The sequence below is a fragment of the Macaca nemestrina genome, chromosome X (genome assembly GCF_043159975.1).
Source record: "Macaca nemestrina isolate mMacNem1 chromosome X, mMacNem.hap1, whole genome shotgun sequence".
NCBI classification, from domain to species: domain Eukaryota; kingdom Metazoa; phylum Chordata; class Mammalia; order Primates; family Cercopithecidae; genus Macaca; species Macaca nemestrina.
The window spans coordinates 7380572-7404746 of NC_092145.1; the positions used below are offsets into that span (position 1 = coordinate 7380572).

Sequence of the window (24175 nt, forward strand, 5' to 3'; positions counted from 1 at the left end):
CCACTGCCAATTTGCTACTTCTTCCCCTTGCAATTAATAAATATTTTGTAGGGAAATATTAGAAATTATGTAAATATATCATTACTCCTGAAACTTTCACCCACTGCTTTTACAATCCATTGATGACTCTTACCTGAATTGATTTTTCACAGTGGTAGGGGTTAGCACATTTGGATTGAGCAAATAACTAAGTGTATTGTGGATCACGTGAGCTAAATTTCTTAATTTTAGAGAAGGGAGTTTCCGGTAAGAAAAGGGGAAAGACTGGAATGTGGTGTTTTATTGGAATTGGTGAGATCATTATAACCTCATGATATTTTCATATTCTGTATATACAGATGAACAGACATAGAAATAGAGATAGATGTGTGTTCATGTAGGTGTATGTGCACATACATGTATATATTTCCTAGCTCTATTTGCTGAGATGGCCTAGAAATAATGGCATTCTGGTAGTAAAGGTATACCTATCCCCTTTTCTTTAAGTACCATTTTGTTCTATATCTTATTCTATAAGTACCATTTTCCAATAAAGGAAATTAGGCTCCTAAGAGAAATGATTCTGGGGCTGAAGCAGAAAAAGTACCAGAAGAACCTGAAGTATTTTTTTTCCAGAAATTAAGGAAGAGATTAAAAATCAAAAGGACATAGGAGCCAGCTAGAAACAGCTCCCACTGGTCAAGTCTGGGAAAATCTGTGCATCAAAAAAATAACAAGGTTGTATTGTACTATAGTTTTGCAAGATATTACCACTGTGGAAAACTGGATAAAAGTACACAGGACTTCTGTATATTCTTTCCTGCAACTATGTATGAATCTAAAATTATCTCAAATTTTAGCAATAAATAAATAAATGATAGTAATGGATTATAACTCATTAAATACATAAGAATCCACCGATTAAATGAATTAACAAAGGTAAAGTTATTTCTTATAGTGGAGTGCCAAGTTTTTTGTGCCACATTTCCTATTGCATTTCTGCCAACTGATCTTCTTGCTCACCGAAGATCACTTTATTGAGTCAAAACTATTACACTATGATTGCTCTCAGAAACAGGTGTTTTCAGCAAACCTAAAGATATGTCTCTCTGAGCTGTGACTGCTGTGCCTTGGCTACTCAGACTAGTGGAAGTCCTGAAGTTGGTAAAGCCTGGTACCCTGTGGAGGTCCTGAGCACACAGAGCAGTCAGAACTTCCAGATTTCTTGTATGTTATCTCAGTCTACTGACACTGGGTCCCTACTATGGGATACATTATATATACATGAAATCAAATGTTGTTTTCCATCTCCAAAATAGATGATGTTTAAAATGTTCTTCCTGTCTTTTTCTGTGAACTTCACAATTGTTTTTTCTAACATTTCAAATCCTTACAATTAATGGCTCAACTGTCATTCCTTTTAATGATACTATAAAATTACTTAAGTGTTAAATTACTATATTCAATATTCATCTATTTATAGCTTTATCTATAGATAGTGTTGAAATCTATAGCCCAAACTCTAATGTGTATTTATGAAGTCTTCTATTCTGGTTATTTAAATATAAACTATGTATAAGTAATATAGATAAGCTAAATGATAACATCTGACTAATGGGACCATTATCTATTGAGAATCAGCTCATTAACTGGGCTGAGATTATCATCTACATATTTCTATAGTGGTAATTTAGTGATAAGTGTTACAATTTTGTTAGTTCTTATAAGCTTTAACATCAGTCAGACCTTTTTGATTAAAGTCAATATTTTCTATATAATATTGACATTGGCTGGATTTTAGACTTTAAATGTGATGTCAAAGCTCTCTTAATATATTATGCTTGGTTATAGAAAAGAAGAAAAGGAAAGTTATTACTTCAGCAAACCGGTAGCTCTAACACCTGTCTCTCTCTCCTGCACATGCACACACACACACATACACATAAGTTAAATTTTGAATGTACTTACTTTTATACAATTAGCAGGGTCAATATAGCAGGAAAATATTACTAGAATTATTTTTTCCTAATAGAATTCTGACATCTCTGTTTTTCATTTTTAACAAGCTACAATTACAACCGCAGTTGAAGCTTTTTGTACAGTTAATTTGCATTCCAAAACTATTAGAAAATTCAACTGACCTAATTTCTCAAAACTTGTTCCTTAAGAACACTTAGAAGGGAGAGGTGCCCACAACAGTTGTCAACAAAGAAGACTGAGTACTTTATAAGTCATGACTCCAAATGGTGATGTGGCAGTTACAGTCCTTAGTAAAGGAAGGCAAGCTCAGTGTCCCCGGACACACATGCCGCCTACAGCCTGTTCTCTGGAAAATGAGGCATTGGTAACTCAGATATAAAATGTACGGAAAAGTGCTCTGTACACCTGGCTTCTAAAACACACATAATGCCATCCATTCAAATGTTGTCTCTACATTCTCTTTACGATGGGAATATTCTGAGAAATTCTACATGACTGAATGTTAATGGATCCAGAGATTCTTGTTAGTTCCTCTGTTTCTGACTTTACGAAAATGTTTTAAATTGGGGAAGGGGGTTGTGAGAGGAAGAGAACTCAGCTCTACAGCCAAATTAATGAGTGAGACTGGACTAAATATTTCCTTTGGGAATTCCATATGGTATATTTGAAAAGGCAAATTTTAATGCTAAGTTCCTGTGGAAGTACTTTTCTGAAAGGCAATGAAGAAATGAGAAGTAAACTGAACCATTAGCCTACAAAAATAGAATTTTTCTGGAAAGTATTAAGTCATACAGATCCTTCTGGAACATTATTTAGAATGGGCAAATTAAAAATGGGAAAGCAATAAATAAATCACCTCCTTTTCTCTATAAGGGCATATATTTACTTTTACTCTCTTCATGCACATTAAAAGACTAGGTTACAGTCTAAAGGGGGATAAAATTTTCAAACCACACACACACACACACACACACACACACACAGAGAGAGAGAGAGAGAGAGAGAGAGAGAGAGAGAGAGAGAGAGAGAAAGGCTTCAACCAAAGCTGTACATCAGTACTGAAGTGCTAACAGTAAGTTTAAGTGGCAAGATGCAGTTTCTTCTGTGGTGTCCCAGGCTTTGAATGAGAATCATACTGCCTGACATCTAAGAGCCACTTTGAAAATACTAGGGTGGAGTGGGTGCCTTTACAAGTCAAAACACAGAATTCTCTCTTTGACCATTCTCCTCATCCCTGCCTACATGATTACCCTAAGGAGTATGTCATTCCTTTCTCAATCTGGAGGAACTGGATCCAAGGATTTTCTGGAGCAGCGACAGTGTTGAAATATCTGCTATGAACTACATGAAAGAGAAAAGAAAAGCAGTTATAATTTCCTTTTACACTTGCACAATTTTAAAACTGTCAAGAACTAAAGACTAATATTTGGAAATTATTTTATGAACAGGCATTCTAAATTTTTTTGCATGAAATCAAACAAAGCAGGCTTTGTCTTTCATCCTAATTTCCAAACACTTCTTATAAATGGTTGCTAACATCTCTATCTGTGCTGCAAGAGAGCTATTTTCATTTGAACAACACGGTATATAATTGAAGTCAGAGTTGTAAATTACTCGGCCATCTGTCCTTAAGCTGTCACAAATCGTACATGGAAGAGCATATGTATAATGAAAATAGATTAACAAACTTTTTAGAGTTTATATGCTTCTGAGTTAATTAATCCTCTGTCCCATACATTTCCAAGATTTTTCAACAATATGTTTGATGAATCTGTTTAATTACATGAATGGGGTATATGTGCATGTATATGCTTTATAATGTCATTATTACAAATTCAAAGGAAATCATGCAATTGATTTAACATTTTCACTTCAAAATGAAAATAAATAAATTTAATCATATACAGGACCTGGATCTATTGGCCTCATTCTGCTCATTTTGTTATTAATGTTGAAAATTGATATTAACATTAGCAGCTACCATAAATATCTCACTTTCCTCTTAATGAAGATGATATATATGCATATATATCACCCCTACATTTCACAAAGATGCTACAGAGAGCAAGTGTTTTAGTCACTGAAGTTGAATTCCAGTTTCAAGGATGTATTCTCAATACTATCACAATACAAAATTTGACCTCCGGAAATTTGCATGATTTCCTTGCCTCGGTTTCTCCTTTTATTAGTGTTTGCATGCCCACGTGTGTGATCACGTAGAGCAGATCTTTATACTAAGTTATTGGAATAGTTTATCAATGAATATGCCAGAAGGTTTTAGTTGCAAGAAATGAATGTATAAATATGACAATATCAACAAGATAAGAATATATTAATAAAGTAGTTTTTTTCAAAACTGGAACAGGGTTTTGGGGTACCACTCTTGCCTAGCCAAAGTCAATCTAAATACACATCAATCATAAGTAATTGTTGTGCAACTGTACAATTGTATAAGCAACTGTACCAGCAATTGTATATTAAAAGTCTTTGCAAAGACCTGATGTGCATTTAAAATTTAACTCCCACTCAGTGCAGACCTAGAACAGTAAAATAGTGAATAGAAAACGTAAAAGGTTCCCACGGCATGTTCCCCAAGCAGGAAGGGACTGAAGTTTTCCCTCAAAGCCTTTTCCCTATTGCTTTGTAGACACAATGTATGCCTCTTTCCATAAACAAACAATTGCACGCCCAGAAAGTCCACTCTCACCTCTTAATACAAAATGTTCCCGAAAATACACATATAATGTGAAACTGTCCCTATCACCAGGTGGACTGGAGGCAAGAGCTGATCATTCTGCCCCATGCAAATGCATGCACAAGCCCCCTCTGGGACAGCCCACATAGTTAAATATAGTGAACTGTGCACCTGCAATCCTTGGAGAAGAAGTGAAGACTTTAGGTCCAGTAGGTGCAACCCATGTTTCCTCTTGTCGTCAGGACAGATGGCAAGCAAGTAACAGTCATGATTTGACTATTTTGCATCAGAACTTTTTCAGGGCACACTTAGAAAAAGAACAACAGGGGAGATTGTGAGAGTATTCTTGTTTAGCCATCAGCACAAAGAGGAAAGGTTTTGGCTCACTGGCAATGTGGTGACAAATGCTTGAACTGTGGCAGAAGTTTCATTTGAAGTTCTCTGCCCCTGTTGAGTGCCCTAATCTGGCAATGGTATGAGCTCCATAGAAAGTTGATGCAACTGAGAAGAAAGGAGCAGTGCTTTTGGATGGCACAAGGGCTGTTTCATGGATGCAATGCCTTTTCAACCTCAGTGCAAGAGAGTCTCAGATGTAACACATTTGACTTATGTCTTCCTTTTTACACATTATCCACACACTTGCATGCTACAAAAATAAGAGTTTATGATCAGATCTGATCTTATCTGAAATATTCATACGTAATTCCATGTAGTCTCAACTGAGAAGTTAGGTGGTCATTTTGTCCCTGACTTTCACATCAGTTCAAATCTGATGATTGGCATTTTATTGACATATAGAAAGCCTTGGAGATATGGATATGTAAACTATGCAATGTAATTTGTTTCTAATACCTTCTTAAGGTTTATGAGATAGAGGGGAAGTATATCTTGATAACCAAAACTACCTCCCACGAAATATGCTTCAGTGTTAGTTACCACCAAAGGTAGACATATTATTTTTTAGGGTAAGTTTTTTGCAAGATCAAGGCAAAAGCGTCTGGTTTGTTGTTGTTGTTGTTGTTTTTGTTGTTGTTTCAGGTAGCTGTGGAACCTGAATGTGGTACATTCAGTTTGTAAATTATACCTGAATGTACCATGAATTTGAATAATTACTAGAGGCTTTCTTGGGTTTGTAATTGGCCAGTCCTCTGTGTTGTCACAGGGTGCAAGAATGGTGACAGTGACATTATCAGAGGCTCCATGCAAATGGTACCTGGTGACCCACTGACGCACTGATATGACTGCAACCCTGAAGGCCTGCTTCCATCAAGCCAAACCCCTGTGAGAAGGAAGCAGACTTAAGATAGCTTCTATCCAAGTTCATTTTCAGTGCATAGTAGGCCATGCACTGATGGCTTTCCTGGCCTTGGCAATGTCTGCCGTCTTTATGCTCCACTAAACTGTTTGACTTCCACACAAAGACTTCTTCTCAGAGGCCCTGTCTGGGTCATTATAGAATAAGGCTATTAGAGTGCTTTGTAATTATAAGCATAAACAAATTACTTTACAAAAAAGGCTAGAGCCACAAGCCACAATGAAAGAGATTGATCAAAACTGTTTCTGATTACTGTATATCAGATTCCTTAATTTAAAAAAAAAATGAACTGTAGATATGCGATTAAAATTATAAACACAGCTCTAATGTCTGAAGTAAAAGGCACTGTGAGATATGAAAGTTATTCCCACTTAAGACATTTTATTTCACATAACAAATAAGGATCAAGGCCTTTCTTCTACAAAGAGTTCAATGAAAGTTCTGGTTACAGGAGTCAATTCTCTGTTCGGTTTAAATCTATTTGGAAATTCTTTCTATTGCATCCAAAAGAAAGAACAGCTGGGCTAGTGTTAAGAAGAACCAGAAGAGTATTGCGACCTGCTGAGCCCAGTTACACCAGCACAAAAACGTGGGAGCCCGGTGCCTGCCACCTGGAGCCCCCAAAACACTCTGCCTAAGCTACAAAGAATTGAACTCAACCCTGTTGGGCATTTCAATTTGTTTACCCTCAGCTAAATATGACTTTCTTATGGAAAGTGGCAGTGAGAGTGGTGAGGAAGGTTTGCAAAAGTTTATTTTCAAAAATTCACAAAAGCTTCTGGAACATCAAATGCTCTCACAAAACATTTTGATGAGTGTAAATGAATCAGAAACATATGTATTTCATTTCCCTCCAAATACACAGGGGTCTCAAAGTTAAAGAGGGAAAAAGTACTTGAGGCAATGTGCATTTGGGGTTTCACTGAATCCAAAAGCATTTGAAAATAGTTCTAGACAAGCAGCAGGCCCCGAATACAGCTGGGTGTGTCCATCTTGGATATTAAGGGATTTTGTACGTTTTTGAATTGTTAGATAAAGTCCCTCTTTGAAACATCTCAGATGTAAACTAGATTTATATACTTTTATTTTACTTTTAAATGCACAAATGTTCAGGGCAGCTAGCATTAATTATTTTATTCTAAAAAATGTTTAAAACAAAATGTCATAATATGTTTAGACAAAACAGCCTTCAACCAGACCAAAAGGCTAATGGAGTAAGAAAGGTTATTTGTATATATGGAGTGGGGAGAGGTGGGATGGGGTATTAGAACCATATATCTTAAGAGTTTAAGTTTCACAAAAGCCTAGACTCTACAACTAGCTTACATATGTGTTTTTATATGTGTGTATATATGTGTGTATATACAGTGTGTATGTAAGTACATATGTATGCATATATACATACTGTATATATGCACAGATAAACATTCTTATTAATTTATTTCCTCGGGTCTCTGAATGGCACATTCAAATGTCATTAAATGATGACACATGCATAGTATGTTCCCTTAATGCATAAGCACAAGAATACTTTAGATTCTTCCCTGAATTTGTAAACACTCTTTTTGGTTTTCTTTTTTCATTTGTAGTTTCTTCCGCTTCGTATTATTTTCATGTCTACATGAGTGGGAGATATCTAGTACAAACCAAACACTAGAAATTGCTGCAAGTGATTTCACTAAGAATGTGTTCAAAGACTGTAATATTTATTCCATTATGCTATGAACAAAGAAGAATAAGATGCTTAGGTTTTATTTTAAAAACACACAGAAAGTGAGTAGATAAGAGAGAGAAAACCATACATTCTTCATTGTGAGAATGCTAACATCTCACTTCTGACCTGAAGAATACTTAACTGACTTCTGTAACAAGCATGCCAACAACCAAATGGAGAAGGGTCCCTGCACTAAGTCAGAAATGCAAAAAATGGGGAGTATTGGGAGAGCAGCAACTAGCTTCACTGCCTCTATTTATATAAGGTGCCATTAAAATGCCAATAGGAGGCAACAGTAATTAATAGGCTCAAATTGTTGAGCTCACAAATGAGCCAAAAAGAAAAATAAAGCAATATATAGGTCAGTGATTCCCAATCCTTTTAATTTTTTGAGAAAAAAAAATTAATTTTGAAGTATGATGTTGTTTTCATGGTTTGTTGTATTTTATGTTGTAATAATCTTCCTCCTATTCTCCCCCTTACCCCAATGAACAGTCAAAATATTGTAAGTTATATATTTCTAAAATTTAAAGTGAATTTAATGTGATTTGATTCGAGCAAAATTTTCCAACAATTTCAAGCTTAGGATTCACAGCCTATGACCTACACTGCAGCTTTTCTCCTAAAGGATTTTAAAGCATCATAAAAACTCAGCAGCTGAAACAACCTCAAAGGTAATCTAGTTTAACCTTCATCTAAAGCTGGAATTCCTTCTGCAACATTCCTAATAAGGGTCATCCAGTCTTTGCTTAAACACAAGACATGCATACTCCTCCACCTTAAATTTTACCAGGTAACTGCCACTCAAGTGGAAAGTGACCAAACACAACACACCACTTTTTCCTTTCTCCATCAAAGCTCAATCATATGTGGGGTCATTGCTCAGGGCAGAGCACAAAGGACATTGGTTTATAAATGTCTCGCCTGACAGACAGTAAATGACCCACGGTGGTGGATAACTTCTCTTGCAGAAGTGAGACACTATGCCAATGAAGCACTGCAAATACTACAGACCACCGCCCAAGTAAATACAATAAACTTCTCACCACAAAGGCTGTCATCTGACACCCACACTGATAGTCAAGGTGGCTCTCTGGAAGAAAACAGCTTTGTTTGATCTTATTAGCAAAATCCACACTCCTGTGCCAAGACCAGACCAAAGCAAAATGGAATAAAAAGTCCTTTTAATAGACTTTTCCCCCCAAATCAAGATGAATCTCGAGTCTCAATTTTAAACGCAATATTTATAAAAGATATTTGGTAGCAAGAAACTATTCATCTTGGGATGCCCCATTAATAGCTGTGACAATAGTATTTGAAAAAATTATTTTCTAATTTAGAGTTCCTTTGGCAAAAAAAACCAATAATGTACAGTTGAATTCAGGGTTTTATAATAACTAATCAATAGTGCAGTACAAGAAATGATTTGTTGAATAATGACTGAAAGGTTGCAGTAATCAACAATGTGGTACAATGTATTAAGGGCTCGATTTTGACTTAAGATGCCTCTTGTACAACAAGTGAAAAAAATGAGTACTAGACACAAAAAATCATTCAAGGGAGTGTTGGGTCCGCTTGGCATCCTGGCAGCCACAAAGAAAGCCAGATGCTCTGTGTCATGCATTTCCTTATATGACAGATGACTCAAGCCCTTTCATTGGAAGTGGGTTTGCTATGGCTTTGACAAATTCCATCTCCTATGCTGATCTCATTCATATAAATCTCCAGCATGAAGCAACCAGGGCCGTGGTACTGAAGAGAAGGCTGGGTAGGACTGGGCAATGGGTATCTGTTTTTGTCATCTTAAAGTGCCACAATCTCTGCCACCAGAAGGATTTTCAGATATGATCTGTGGCATCTTAGAAAAACATTGGACTTTTGCCCACTGCTTGTTCTACTTTTAGTATTTAATGGTCTGACTCCAGGGGCCATTTACACAAATATCACTATGATATCCCCAGTGCCTGGCTAATGGTAGACACCCAGAAATATTTGTTAAATGAAGGAATAAATGAATGACCATTCCTCTCTTCAGGAGGCACTATACTTAAAATTTTACTCATCACAAAGCTGGTGCTCGGCTACCAAATAGACTGCAAAGAGAATGTAGCTATTCAATGATGTAGTATCAGAGTGGAATAAATAATACTAGGACCCAATCTCCCCCTTACAGGATGAAACGATCATCACAGCCAGAAGAGTGGCTTTTCATAACATCCAAGTAGTAGCTTGTTCAGAGGGGGCCAACGTTGAGCAACATCTCAAGACTTATCTCTGAGAAGCTGTATCACAGTTCAGTGTTACAGTGCCAGGGTTCAAATCCCAGCTCTACTACTTACTTATGTGATCTTAAGCAAGTGACTCAACCTCTCTGGGCCTCAATTTCCCCATCATAAAAATGGCAATAAGCTTGCCTACTACTTCGCAAGGTTACTGGAAGTATTAATAGTGTGTGTGTGGAAAGCGTTCAGATGAGTGTCTGACGTGCAGTAGTTGCTCAACTCTGAGGGCCATTGTCATCTGCCAAGTATATGCCAATATGGTGACAGTGAGAGATGTATGGTTTCACAGGAAGCATCACGCTTTAACATTAGTTATTTGATTCCTCCTGGAAACATTCCTGTTAACCTTTTGATCTTTTGGGGTTCTCATATTGTGGCAATTGGAGGGGATATCCGGAGGGGTGTTTCCTGGGAAAAGACCGTTGAATATCTGCTTCTCAGCCCAAGTTCCCTTGAAAAAGTTTATACGCAGGAGATAAAGACGCCTCTCCCTGCTCTATCTAACCTAAAAATAGAGTTAGAGCCTTTAGGGCCCAGCCACCTCCCACTTGCATATCTAGACAGAGTTTCTTGAAGTCTCTCCAAGCTTGGCTTGGGACGTTTTGCCCTAAGAAATGAGAACACAGTGAACACAGATAGGCAAGCTGTCCTTTGACCTTGGGAGGGCTGACGTGAACTGAAGAGCTTAGACTATTTTGTGTGGTCTCCAGGGCAGAACTGCTACCAAAGGCTGGAAGTTCAAAGAAGGCTTCTTTGCCCACACACAATGGAATTTGTTTTGACCTATCCAAAAAAGAAGAAATTTGCTACCATAGGAGGTAGTTTCATTCTCATCATCTTTTTGTTTTTGGTTTCTGGCTAGCAGAAGCTGGATAACTACTTGTGGGGAGACTGAACAAGGGGCTGGCCTCACTCTCATCCCCCTTAAGGACCTTTGCAGATCTGAAGTTATAAGATTCTATACCACTGCTGGGACATGAATCAGGAGCAACCGTTGCAAAGAACCAATGGTAGATTCTCCTTTCTTCTTTACACATCATACATTGCATGAGAACTGAGCCATAGCTGCATTTACCATTTTGCCTGCACACCACTGAAATTAGTTCACACTGATTCATAAAAATTGATCACATTTCTTTTTATATTGTTATAGTTTTTATGATTTTTACAATTCTATTTTTAAATGGGAGACTATCATTATGAAAAACATGTAGCTCACAGAGGGCCTTATGAGTCCAGTTAATAAATAATGGAGGGATACAAAGTATCAGTACTAAAGCTAAGAAGGCTTGTTTATCCATTGTCTATTTATGAAAATTCAGTCTTACTGGAAATAAGACACTGGAAATGGAAACAAGTATGGCTTTATTAGCTAAAGCAAAACACCCAGAATTTCTAGTGTCTTTTTATTTCATTGAAAATTAAGGTCTAATAATTCGACAATTTAAATGCAAGATGGCTCCTCGGAGTTTTTTAAATGATGGTTCATAAATCTACATTAGCCACGACAGTTTTGGACCTGAAATTCAGAATACAATAAAACTGCCTGCAAGATATTAAAGGCTTCTGTCTCCCGAATATGTTATTTCCTCCCTTTTTTCCAGTGAGGAAACAATTTGTTTATTACCCTTTCAAAGTAAACTTATGGAAGGTAAAAATGGCTTCTTATTTTTCCTTTAAAATAAGGTTTCATTTTGTCCAATCTCCTCATTCATTCAGTGTAGGCTGTCTCATTCATAACAACCTTTTAAACATTTCTCTCATAAAATGCACCATAGTCTTTAGAAAAAATTCAGAAAGCAGTGTTGTGTTTCTCACCTTTCAAAACACTGCCATAAGTATCCTAGATCACTAATAAAGGGTAGAAAAAATCTGAAAATTTATCAGATGTAAGTAATACAATTAAAAGGACAACAGTGAAATAAGACCATGATGCCCATATCATAAACTATCTTTTTCCAAATGCTGTCAGACCTATTCAAGGAATCAAATAAAACAGTAACTACTAAACTGTTTATATGAATAAATATCAGGAATTTAAAAGATAGTGAAAGAGGAGGGTAGGTGATAGAGAACTGAGGGTTGTGTATTTAGAAGTAACATCAGGCTTGTCTTCTATGGCTGTTAAAGTTGGCTAAGTTCCAGGTTCCCAGGGAAGGCAGTAAACATTCATAGTTAAAGGATCAACATCAAGTACCAATTCAACTTGGACATTTCCTTGCCTCCAACTGTCACCACAAAAATGTAGCATCACTGCTAGAAGTCCTTTGAGAATAAAGCTATATGAGAACTATGTTCAGGAAATCCGGGTGGTAAGACTTTTTTGAACAAACACATATTTACAAATACACATTTCGTGACTGACCACCCTACACATCCTACGATGGAAGGCCCAAATTCACAAATGAGATTGTGGACAACTCCAAACTTTCACAGCACGTGGGAATAAAAGGAAAGAAAAGGGAAGACAAAACATAAGAAAACACCAGAAGAAACAGTCCTAACTTTGGCATTGCACTTTTTCTTCTTCTTTTTCCCTCTTTGCATTGAACTTTTCATTACTGGTATTTATACTTCTGTGGTTTTCTGGTTATTGCCATTGTTAAACAAATGCATGACTATCAAATAATAAAAGTCACATTAACCCCAAGAACCTGGACCATTTCTATAAAGTCAGATAGGCATGGTCATTCAATATGTCTTTCCCTTTCAAATTCCTATAAACAATGGCAAATAATTAATTAATTAAAGTTCAATAAAGATTTATAAGTGGGCCCTCTTCTCAACTTCTGCCACTGTACCTGGGTGGGACAGCTTAACTAAAATATCCCTGAGAAATGCCATGAGCCATGAAGTTCCTGACTTGCGTATCATTTATGATACCCTCGGGGAGTAGGCCCTGCCTAAGAAAACCGAGGCCCAGCACCCCATAAGGTTCTCATTACCAACAGGAATGTGCCAGGTCAGATGCACTGGAGGTTGTCAAGCTTTGCAAACTCTCCCCCACCCTCAAATCTCATAAATTTTGCAGAATATGTTGCTTTGCCTTGAATTTTTATGATTATGTTCAATTTAAGGAAACTTATCCCATATTTTATCATTTACCTTACTTTCTAAGAGTTACATGATGTCCATGAAGTTCTGAGAACTTTCTCCTAATCATATTTTTTACATCTTAAAAATATAAACCCACATATTTCCAGCCAGCCACAAATTTAAAACCTCCCCCTTCTTCTAATTTTGGTGTGCAAGTGTAGGCCGAACAGATTTCAAAGTTTTTCAGTTGGGCAAACTCACCTTTCCATCCTCCGTTAAGGCAATGAAGCTACTAAAAGACAGAAATAATGGTGATCAGAGTGTAAAAGTCAGCCAGATCTTGACATTGAAATCACATTTGGGTTGACACTGTAAGGCTCAGAGATGTACATCCCTGGAGCAGCTACTGCAGCATTCACAACACAAAGAAAAGACTCTCCCAACCCCAGGGTCAATAGTGAGGGAGATGATGATTTGGAGTATAGGCACTTAGGCAAAGTTTGGTGATCCCCACATTTTCACCTCCTTTAGTGCATTTGAATGATTTAAGTGTTATTTTACTGAATTAGCTTTATAATAATATGTACTCCAGATTTAAGAATGTAACCAAATCTCAAAAATGAAATAAAATAGTTCAGCAATATATAAATAGATAGATAGTGATATATTCTTAATGATATATTTAGAGTAGCAATGTCTTTAAACCCTTCTATTTGATGTGGTAGGTCTTAGTACTACCCCTAAATCAGTGAATCTTCCTTACACACTCCAGAAACCCAGAGGCAGGGAAAGGGCTGGATGGTCCGATGTCATCTAACGAGATATGAAACAAGAGAAAAGATCCCACTCTACCTACAAATGTTTAGGATAGGAATAAACTACGAAGACAGATGTAATCCTTTGCTAAATCTGATTATGAGAAGCAGACAAAATCACAACTGTATTCAGCATGTCATTTATCCCGGGTGACTAATGTATTATTTGTATGAAGTTAAAATTGAGCTCTGAGAAACTATGAAATAAATCAAATGCCCTACTTTATGTAATTTTAACAGACAGATCCCATTAGGATTCTACTATGCATAGCTGTTGGGTAAAATCATTGACCAGTATCCTTATAAATTAATCAACTGAGGTAATGCTGGCTCAGCTGTCATTATTTGCTACTAATCTACATTTAGAATTCGCTTTAACTTTCAAGCCTTTTGAAATAGGTTGATCAAATTTCTGTTTTTTGTTCAAGGTATATGAGTCACTGCAATTGTTTACCAAAGTATGTATGGCAGACGTGTGTCATGGATGTCCTTTTTCAATGGCATTAGAGTGCTCATTGGCATTTCATTGTAATTTCTAAGTATGATGCTAATCAGAATACAATGAACACAGCCTTCATCATTCTTGACAGGAAGTTTTACCACTTACAGTCTGAATACATTTGCACTGTTGAAGTTTAAACTGTTACAGAACTTCAAAACTAAATGGCCGAAATGCCTAATTGTAGCAAAAGAGATATAGTTAACTTTTAACTGTTATTTTTTTTATAAGGTCCATCATGGCTCTTGAATTTCTTCTGGATCTGTAACTAATATTCAGATAAGTTTCATTTCTGATTATGAGACCCAATTTATTAAAGACCCATTAATTATCTACAGTCTGTCCTCCTAGTATGTACCTTAAAGTCTGGTTCACTTAACTGGCTGGGTGTTTCACTCTCACTAAAATTTCCTAAATTTCCTTGTCATCTCATGTTTTTGTCTATCTTCTGGACCTGCATCCTGCTACCTTTAATTTTGCAATTTGAAGATAATAAAATAATATTCAGGGGTGTTTTTCCAGATTACTTTTAGTACTTTGAAGGTACCCAACAAACTCTATTATCAGCTCATCTTCAACTCTGTGAAGGCAGGTTATAGCAGAAGGGATGTGATCTCTGGGTCCAAGAAACTTGGGGCTCTGCTGTTGGCTAATCATGTGACTTTGAGAAAGTTAGGGGTGCACCCCTCTGATCCTCATCTTTCTTATCTGTAAAATGGGGGTAAAAACCCTTATCTTTTAGGGTCCTTGTTCAATGAGGTGATGTTTGTAAAGTATATGCCATAATGCTCTGTAAATGCGAATCCTCTTTCCCTACCAAATTATCTTACAGATTTCTTAAAAATCAGCACGTGTGGAAACTTTTCTGCATATCCTTGGTATGAAATTGTAATTTGAATTCTCCAGAGACATAAATAGAAAATGTGTTCAATGTAAAAATGTATGTTAGGGAAATTCAAATCCCAGGTTAGCCTCCAAAGCAGGAACTATTAAGCAAACAAGGCATCTAGCTAAGAGGAGACAATGTTACAAAATTGTGGAGAAAAATACACAGCAAATGTTGAAGGTCTGTTCTCCCCCTCTTTGTACTAGATGAAAGCTACAATTCAGGGACGGTAACAAGTTGCTACACCTTTTTTTTTTAAGGCTGCACAATTACCCTTAAAGCACTGTTGCAGATACTAAATGTAGGTATACGTCATGACAAGAAAATGCTGTACACAAAAATCTAAAATCTAAAAATGCTGTATACAAATCTGATAAGTTTAGGGCTGTTTGGGAGAGATTTTGCTCATCAACAAAGACTTCCCTAGAGTATTCCTGGCAAGTAAGATGCACATAAAGAACATTTAATTTATAACATTTCTATAAGCGTCCTATTTCAGAAAAGTATGTACGGAAGGCAAGGCAACACACCTACCTGTACCCACCTGTCTGCTCATTGTGATTTTAGCACTTCTCTTGGTCCTCATTCTTACACCTCTTGAGCTATCTCTTCAAAAATTTGATCACACAAAGTATTAAGCAGGTTTTTGTCTATCATTCCATTTACCTATTCAGTAAAGAAATAACTGAGCACCTACTGTGCACCACACACTATTCTAAGCATTGCAGTGGCAGCAGTGAATAAAACTAACAAAACTCTCCACCCTTAATGAGCTCACATTCTTGTCAAGTTTGAATTAAGTTCAGGCTTATGGATGAGTATACCTTCCTCCCAAGCACAGAATCTGCCACTTACACCAAAGAGGAACAGACTTGTGTGTCTCTTGTTGGAGTAGGTATCTGGAAAGTCATGCCTCATATTTGGTAATGAACTTAAACCCAATTTGTAAATACTAAGGATGGGTGGTAAAGTCCTCATTAGCCCAGTCTACTACAGAGCCTCAGCGCAAGCAGCGGTTGCCGCTATTATAGCATCTATCCTAGGTATCCTTATAGATTAGCAGAGAAGCTAAGGATTCACATGGTCTGTGGATTAATTCCAGCTCAGCAACATACTACCAGTATGGCCTTGGGCAAGTCGCTGAACCCTTCTGTCCCAGTTTCCTGCTCTGTTAAATAAAGAAATAGGATAACACAAATCAGAGCCTGTCACACAGGAAATGTTACCTCTAATTATTAGCTTAAATTATTACTATTATTAATACTGCTTTTAGGTCTTCTCGCCTAGATTTAATATTTTGAAGAGCTAGCATAGTGCCTGAACGAATTGAATAAATGAATGATGCTGCACTCGGGACTGGCAGCATTAGGTCATTATTCTGGGCCAGGCACTGGGAACACAAAAATAAAAGACACATTCTCATCACTCACAACAACAAAGGTGCATGGGAAGAGTTGGGAAAGGGAGAAAGCAGGATCCAGCCCAGGTGGAAGTCAGCTCAGGAAGATATGAAAGCACAGAGGAGAGGCATCTGAACAGATTGGGTAGGAGTATGGGAGTTTGAGGGGCGGAGGAGGCAGGAGGTTTGCTGCTCCCTAGCAGCTTCCCAGAGATAAAGCTGAGATTTGCACAATGACATAGCCAGGCAAAGAATTACTTGGTGGCCAAACAGCTAATCATAAACACAGATGTCAACACCAATCACACAGTACCAAGGCACCAACTCACTTTTTAGGAAAAAAGAAATACTGATGGTAAAATGTTGGTACACACCTAACAAACAAAACAGTTAATTATATTTTTAGAAAAGGAGAAAAAGCAAAAGAAGCAATGTATTTGTGAACATCTCAAGAGCTACACTATACACTTCTTTTGAAAAATGGCCATTTTGCCAGCAACTGTACCAATTTACAAACACTTGTTTCAATTATTTCAGAAAAAAACCACATTTTCATTTGGTATTTCTTTGAAGAATGTTTGCATGAATGTTTCCAAAACTCTTCTTGGGAGAGTTTTGTGGTTGCCCCTCAGCAAATGTTGGTCTGTGTTAATGAGAATACTCCATTCACACAGCAAAAGAGGACTCAGGCAATTATGTGATGAATGTGAGCTATTGTCAAACCAGATAATTCAGGGTCCAAAGTCAATTGTCTTACGTTTAGTATTCAATGCTCCTGGTCCCCTAAACAATAAAAATTTCTGGATTTCCATTTCACTCTGAACTGTACTAATACTGATAAAAGAGTTTCATGGGCCTTGACCAGGATTGTTTTGCCTACTTAGCTTGCATTCTCTTTCTCTCCCAGAATTCCTATTTTACTTACAGTTCATGTCATACTATTTCCCTAATGCTAACTATACATTTCAATGTAAATTCTGCGAGGCCAGAGGTCATCTTCTACGGGCCTTTTATCTCTCCCTAAAAATGACTGACTAGCAAAGTGTTGGGCACAGAGTAGGTAGGCAATACAAACAGTTCTTGAAAGATGACAAACACTGAAGTAGAGTACAAGGGCTCCTGACCTGGTTTTGCCAATTACTGACTGGATGTCCTTGGGCAAGTCATTTTCCCATCCTGGGCCTCAGTCTCCTTACCTGTACAATGAGGAGTTTGGATCACATGATTCAAAGGGGCCCTCCAGCCTTAAAACTCCAGCTTCTAGGAATTGATTAACATCTACACACCAAAGCCAAGCACTTTGGCAGCAAATAAATAATAGCAACTTGATGAAACCTCTCCATGGCACTTCATCAGAAACATCCATCACACTGAGTCTAATTTACTCACTGTGGCTGTGCCGACCTGGCATGAAAACAATCAGTCCTTTGAAAAATAATTTATTAAAACATTAGTTGACTGACATCCTGATTGGGGAAATAAAGTCTATGTAATTGCATTTTTCATTGTTCAACAGATAGTCAGGGTGTCATGTACATGTTGCCATAGTTTAAAGGTTAAAATGACCTTATAACAATACATTCCATCTGCTTGGTTGGTTTGATCAAACCATACTAGAAACCCAAACACCAAGAAGACATCACACTTTTAGCAAACAACTTCTTCCAGTGATTGTTAAAGCTGAGATTTCAATTGCAGCACCACTACAAGACAAGTAGCATATGATTTTTTACTTATACAAAAAAGAAACCATTTCAAAGCTATTTATTTCCAGGAGATACATTGCCTACAAAACACAAAAACTGACTCCAGGAAAATGGTTTAATAAAGGTCACCAAGTGAACCAGTATCTGCTACTGAGATCTGGTTTTCATTGAAGATGGTAGATGATGCAGAGAACTCTTATTTGGAAATCTAACAAAACAAACTGTTCTTCATAGGATGGAAGTAATGTCTTTTATTTCTCCAACAAAAGAAACATTGGAAAAATAAACAGATGAGTGATTTTGATTTTGTAATGAAAATAAAGCTTGTTTCCTTAGCTTATTCCTCAAAGTGTGACTTTTACACCTTCATATAAGGGAAAGTACCTACTGAAGAACCAAATCAAAGATTACTTTGAAACATTAGCTGATTTTATTTTTCAAATGAAGCAAAATACACAGGTATATTTGAAAAACAGCATCCCATAAACTAAGCAATCCATAATCAAAATCAGGTTCTAGCTATAGTGCTATTGTCAGTTTTGCTTAAATCATGCCATTTTTTTCAGTTCTCAGACAACTTTTTTTGAGCTCGGTAAGTAGGTAGATGTTAGGAGCTAAGGTCATCTAAAAGATTTACTTTAAAATAAATTCAACAATTCAGAACATCACCCTCTCTACGGTGTAAAGTGTGCCTTGCTTTGAACATGCATATAAAATTTCATTAAAGTGTAACATAAAAGTTTTACATTAGAAGAACCTAGGGCTGGACCTTTGTTTAACAGTCATGATAATTTATGGTGTGGATCTGCTGTAGTTAAGTAGAAAAACAGCCTTCTCATGAAATACAAGTCATAAAGACTGAAACTCAAGGAAAGCTGGAGGAATCCCAACCCTCCGGCCACTCATTTTTCCCTCAGATTTTTGTTACACATTCTTTATTAATGTTCTCAATGCAGATTGAGACACAATACCAGTCCGTTAATTCCTATAATGCTGTACCTTAAAAGATATTCTTTCCTCTTGTTTTTCTTCTGGGCTAAACACACCTTGGAATTCATAGAAATTCTATTTTTTAAAATCATGCCAATTATATGAATACTATTTTTGCCTTTTCCTATTAATCTTCTTCTGTAACCATTGGTTATTCTCTTTATTTTCTGCAAAAGAGATCAGACTGGCTAAAAGACATGAAAAGAATTACAAATAACTAATATACGATCACACAGGCAGAGGTACAGTATTATCACCAGGATTTACTAAGCAATTATCCTTGAAAGAGACCTGCATTTGCATGGAACAGTCTTTGAGTTGAATGTGACAGTAACATCAATCAACAGATGTTTATTGAGTACCTGTGATGGAAAAACACCGTGCTAAATGATGCCAGAGAGTGACACACCATTCTCTAGGAAGCAACGTGGATATTTAAATATTAACAACTTAATGCAACAGTGATGATACAGCGAAAAGAGCAACAAACACATATCCTAAGACTATTCACCTGCTGTGTAAATTCAGGCAAGTAAGTTAACCTCTCTGAGCTTCCGTTTTCTTATCTACAAAATGAAGCTAAAATACCAATCCTAACAAACCTTTAAGGTTATTGTGAGGGTCCAATCAATTAGCACAAGTGGTAAATTAGAAAGCTTTGGAATGAAATGTTACCAACTTCCCACCTCCAGTTTTGAGGCTCCAAATGAGCCAAAAAGTATACCATGGTCTTCTTTATATTCAAGTATCAAATCTTCAAAATTTGAGCATTCAGATTTAAATGGACCTGAGATTTGTCATACACACACACACACACACACACACACACACACACACACACATGATTTTCCATTCTCACATTTTCATGAAAGGGGCTTCCATAAATGACATACTAAGAGATTGTATCAGTATATAGACTGCTCTCTTTCTAATTAAAAGGAAAAAACAGAGTTCCAGGGCTGGTCAAATTACATGGTAATTCCACAGATTTTTTCCACAAGTACAACATACACAATCCAATCCATTTGTTTCAGTGACAGCTAAATAAATATTCGGACCCACACAATAAATAACAGGCAATGAGCTTTTGTGAAAAGGCACCTGACTTGGAAATAGGCAGATGTGGATTTCTGAGCAAGCTCTACTACCAACAGGCTGTGTGAACTTACATGTGTCACACAACCTCTCTAAGATTGAATTTGCCATTCAATAAAATGCCAAGAACACCTGAACATTCTAACTCACAATGATCAAATGAGATAGCATGTGGAACAGCATTCCACATGTTGGAAAGGTTCAGACAAAATGTCAGTTGTTGATGCTGCAGGCTCTGGGGTCAGCTCCATCTATGCTGAAACCTGGATTGCATCACTGAGTGAGTGCCTGTGTGATTTCATTGCTTCATCTGTAAAACAGGGATCATAACAGGTCCTATCTCAGAAAGTTGTTGGAAGGATTAAATGAAATTGAGTCCTTCCAGAATTTAGTCCAAGCTTGTGGCACAGAGTAAACATTCGAATTATAGCAGCAATGATAATGTTGAGTTCCACCACAGGTGAAACACACACATGCACAACACACACACACACTCAAAAAGGTTTCTTCAAGTTTGGTCTTGAGTTCTTTAATCAGTAACATTTCTTTCCATTTATCAGTAAGCAAGTTTTTAAAATCTCTCTTTATCCCACAGCAGTCAGAAAAAGAAAAACAAAATTACAAGTAAAAAATGTAGTCACTGCAGCAAAAATTGTTTTGTCTACATGACAGGCTAATCAAGTATATGGCAGTTTTCCTCTTTGAGGTATGACCTACAGTTACAAGCTCTTAAGGCCACAGCTCTAAATTGTTCCAGAGAAGGCCATTTCATTGGACTTCTACAGTTTTGAAATTGTGTTAAATAAGTGCAAATTTTGCATGCAAAAATAATCTTAGCTAAGAATAATGGGCATTTATTTCATGTTAAAGGTTAGTACATTAAAACCATTTCTATTCAGTAATAATTAGCCTGTTTAAATACAATATAATTTGTATCCATCTACAGGATGCTTAAATGTATGGAATCTCATTTATGTCTATAATGATGGATTCATTTTCGAGGCAGTCATTTTCTATCTTGATTTGTATATTTTAAAGTTGTTAAACGCTTGACTGAATCATTAGCAAAACAATTCATTTATCATTAAGCTGATTTCTACCATGAGATAATTTTCTTCGGTGTCCAATAGATGTGCCTCTTAAGATTTACTGAGAGCTTTCATTCTTTGGAGGGTTTGGGGAGTTGCGGAGGAGACCTTACTAGTGAATTTCACCAACTTATATTTCTCCTACCCACACATTCCCTTAAGAAACACAACCCCAAATGGTTTGTTGAATGAATGCTCAAACACACGGGAGAATGCATACTGTACTAGCAAAGAAAACAGACCATAGGCAGTCTGCCTTTTAAGAGACCACAGAGGGAAAAGGGGAAAGATAAATGGATGGAGGTAGAGACCAAGAAATGCTGGGAATCTCTAGGCCTTATTCAAAACAGGACTTCCCCTTCCCTTACCCCACCACAGCCCTAGCATCTCCAAGTTGGCAAAGATTGTGTCCCCCCATCTCCACACCTTCCCATCCATAAACAGTCCTGTTCCGCTCTTCTGGAGGATTGTAGCTAACGAGGCCTCAGAAGACCTGTGCTCACAGAACAGGAGGAGGCAGCCGGGTTGCTGCAGTGCATGGGCCATGCCCGGCTGGAGCTGAAACAGTTCACTTTTGTCTAGAAAGCAGCCCCCCGCCCCTTCTCCAGTACTGCCCCGCCCTCGTAAGGTCGAGGAAAACTGGGGAAAGTGCAGTTCGGACTGCTGGGGCAGGCCCTGGGGCTGCCTTTACCCTAGGAGGAGAAGCCTGGCCGACACATGGCCCCTTCTCAGCCTTGACAGCCCCACACAGACCTTTGAACTTTCTATTTATATAACAGTTTAGTGAGTTGAAGTCTCTTCCTGTATAACTGCCCGTTTGCAAGCTTGCCTCTAATTAGGCTATTTGTGAGACATCACATAAAAACTACAAACAATTGATGCTGTCCCTTGCAGTGAGAAGCCAGCCACTGTCACAATCACTTTACAATTATAACTAGGCTTTTGAACGTTCTGATTTTGCTATCATGGTGGTTTTCTTTTCATTTTTTTTTTTTTAATTTTTAAGAATGTGTCCCTTTCTGTATTTTCTGTATTTTCTTTCCTTTCCTTCCTTCCAATGAAGGAAAGGTAAGCATCCCCACAAAGAACCTTGGCATGTCACAAAGCAATAACTAATCAATACTGGGTGGGAGGTACTTACAGAACTGAAAGGCCCTCTGAATTTGCTTTTTTTTCCCCCTCTTAACTGGGGATTAATGACATCATTACATGATCTTCGGTCACCTCAATAATTCATTTACTTGGTTACCAAAAACAAGTCTATGGAATGATTTAAATGAAGAAATTTGATTTTTTAAAAATTTATCTTTTTCTTGAAGAGCAAGTGATGTCTTTCATGCACACAGACAGACATCTGTGAAATCTTTTTTCTTTCACAGAATGGTTTATATTAAATTCAAACTCAGGTGAACATTGCTCATTCATTCAGGAATCTTAAAGAACTTGAGCTTTGGCCCTTTAATCGAGTCCAGAGCATGACCCATTTAGTTATTCTTGCAGTTTGTGAAATCCAGTGGTATGTTCCATTAGGCATGTGAGCATTCCCAAACACTGCCCATAACATGCACACTGCAGCATCATTAGTACTCCATCCTTTCCATTTACATTTGTCCTAACAAATGTGTGTGTTTATAAATGGGCACACACTTTTTGTTTGCTACAGTCAAATGTTTGCAAATAACACATATGCCTTTGTATGTTATGTCTAGGAAAATGAGTTCGTTTTTAAGCTGTCCTGATCCATTTATTGTCAGACATCTAGGGCTGCAGTAGAGATAGCTCAGAGCTTACTGCTCCACAAGTGAATGTTAAGAATAAATTAAAGGTAAATAAGATCATTAACTTTGCTGGTCTTTCTTCCTTTCTTGGCCTTCCTGGGGGGTTGGGGGTGTGGGGAGTGGAGGCCATCACTTTAAGTAGCTATTTACTCCCAAAGAAGGCACGTAAACATATAATGAATATGTAACTGGCATGCTCTGGACTTCCAAAGAGAAGTGGGAAAAGACAATGTCAAGCTTTTTAGTTCATCCACTATTGTCACATTTATTTTCCTTTTCTCTGTGGAGCTGTATAAAACACAGAAGCACAACCACATTACAAATGTTTATAAACAGAGATGCATAACGAAGTGTGCCACTCATGAGCAGTAAGACGGAGAAATTTTCCTGGATCATGTACGGAGGGAAAGGACAGACTTATTTATGCAGATGCGTTACACTAATTAATCAGTATTTCACATAATATTCTCGAAGTGTCCAAGTCTGTGCTCCTTAACTGATGTGGCTCAGTTAGGGATCTGGAGGAAAAAAAGGTTTTGCATTTTCCTTAAGATAAGAAAAAGAAAGCCTCCCACAGGGGTGAGGGAGCCTATCATTTTTTTTTAAAGAAATCAAACATAAAAGAGTCCATCCCCTTTAAATATGCAATTGCATATGCATAAGATTAAACCAGAATTAATATAAAAAATGTTTCTAAAAACCTAATACCTTGTATATGTTTAACATTTGAACTATACCCATGAAATTAATTATAACAATGTCTGCTAAATTAACGATGTAACCCACACCATATATTAGGCAAATTGTATGCAAATAGTAGTGCTATGGTTATCAGTTGTCTGCAAAATAAATTAGTGAAGCAGAGTAAAGGCTGTGTGCAGGAGCATATCTAATTGAGCAATAATTTTATTGTAATTT

General features: G+C 37.1%; 1 protein-coding gene across 8 annotated transcripts in view; it reads right to left on the reverse strand.

Annotated features, from left to right (window-relative positions):
- Positions 1-24175, reverse strand: part of LOC105485067 (ALF transcription elongation factor 2) — a 613671-nt gene that overhangs the window by 472580 nt on the left and 116916 nt on the right. Inside the window, exon 1 of one of the 8 annotated variants that reach the window (XM_071088434.1) lies at positions 4826-17046. The exons of the other annotated variants lie outside the window; for them this stretch is intronic. The gene's annotated coding sequence lies outside the window, so the exon portion shown is untranslated. Of the gene's footprint in view, positions 1-4825; positions 17047-24175 lie in introns of those variants that run through there. 8 annotated transcript variants of the gene reach the window in all.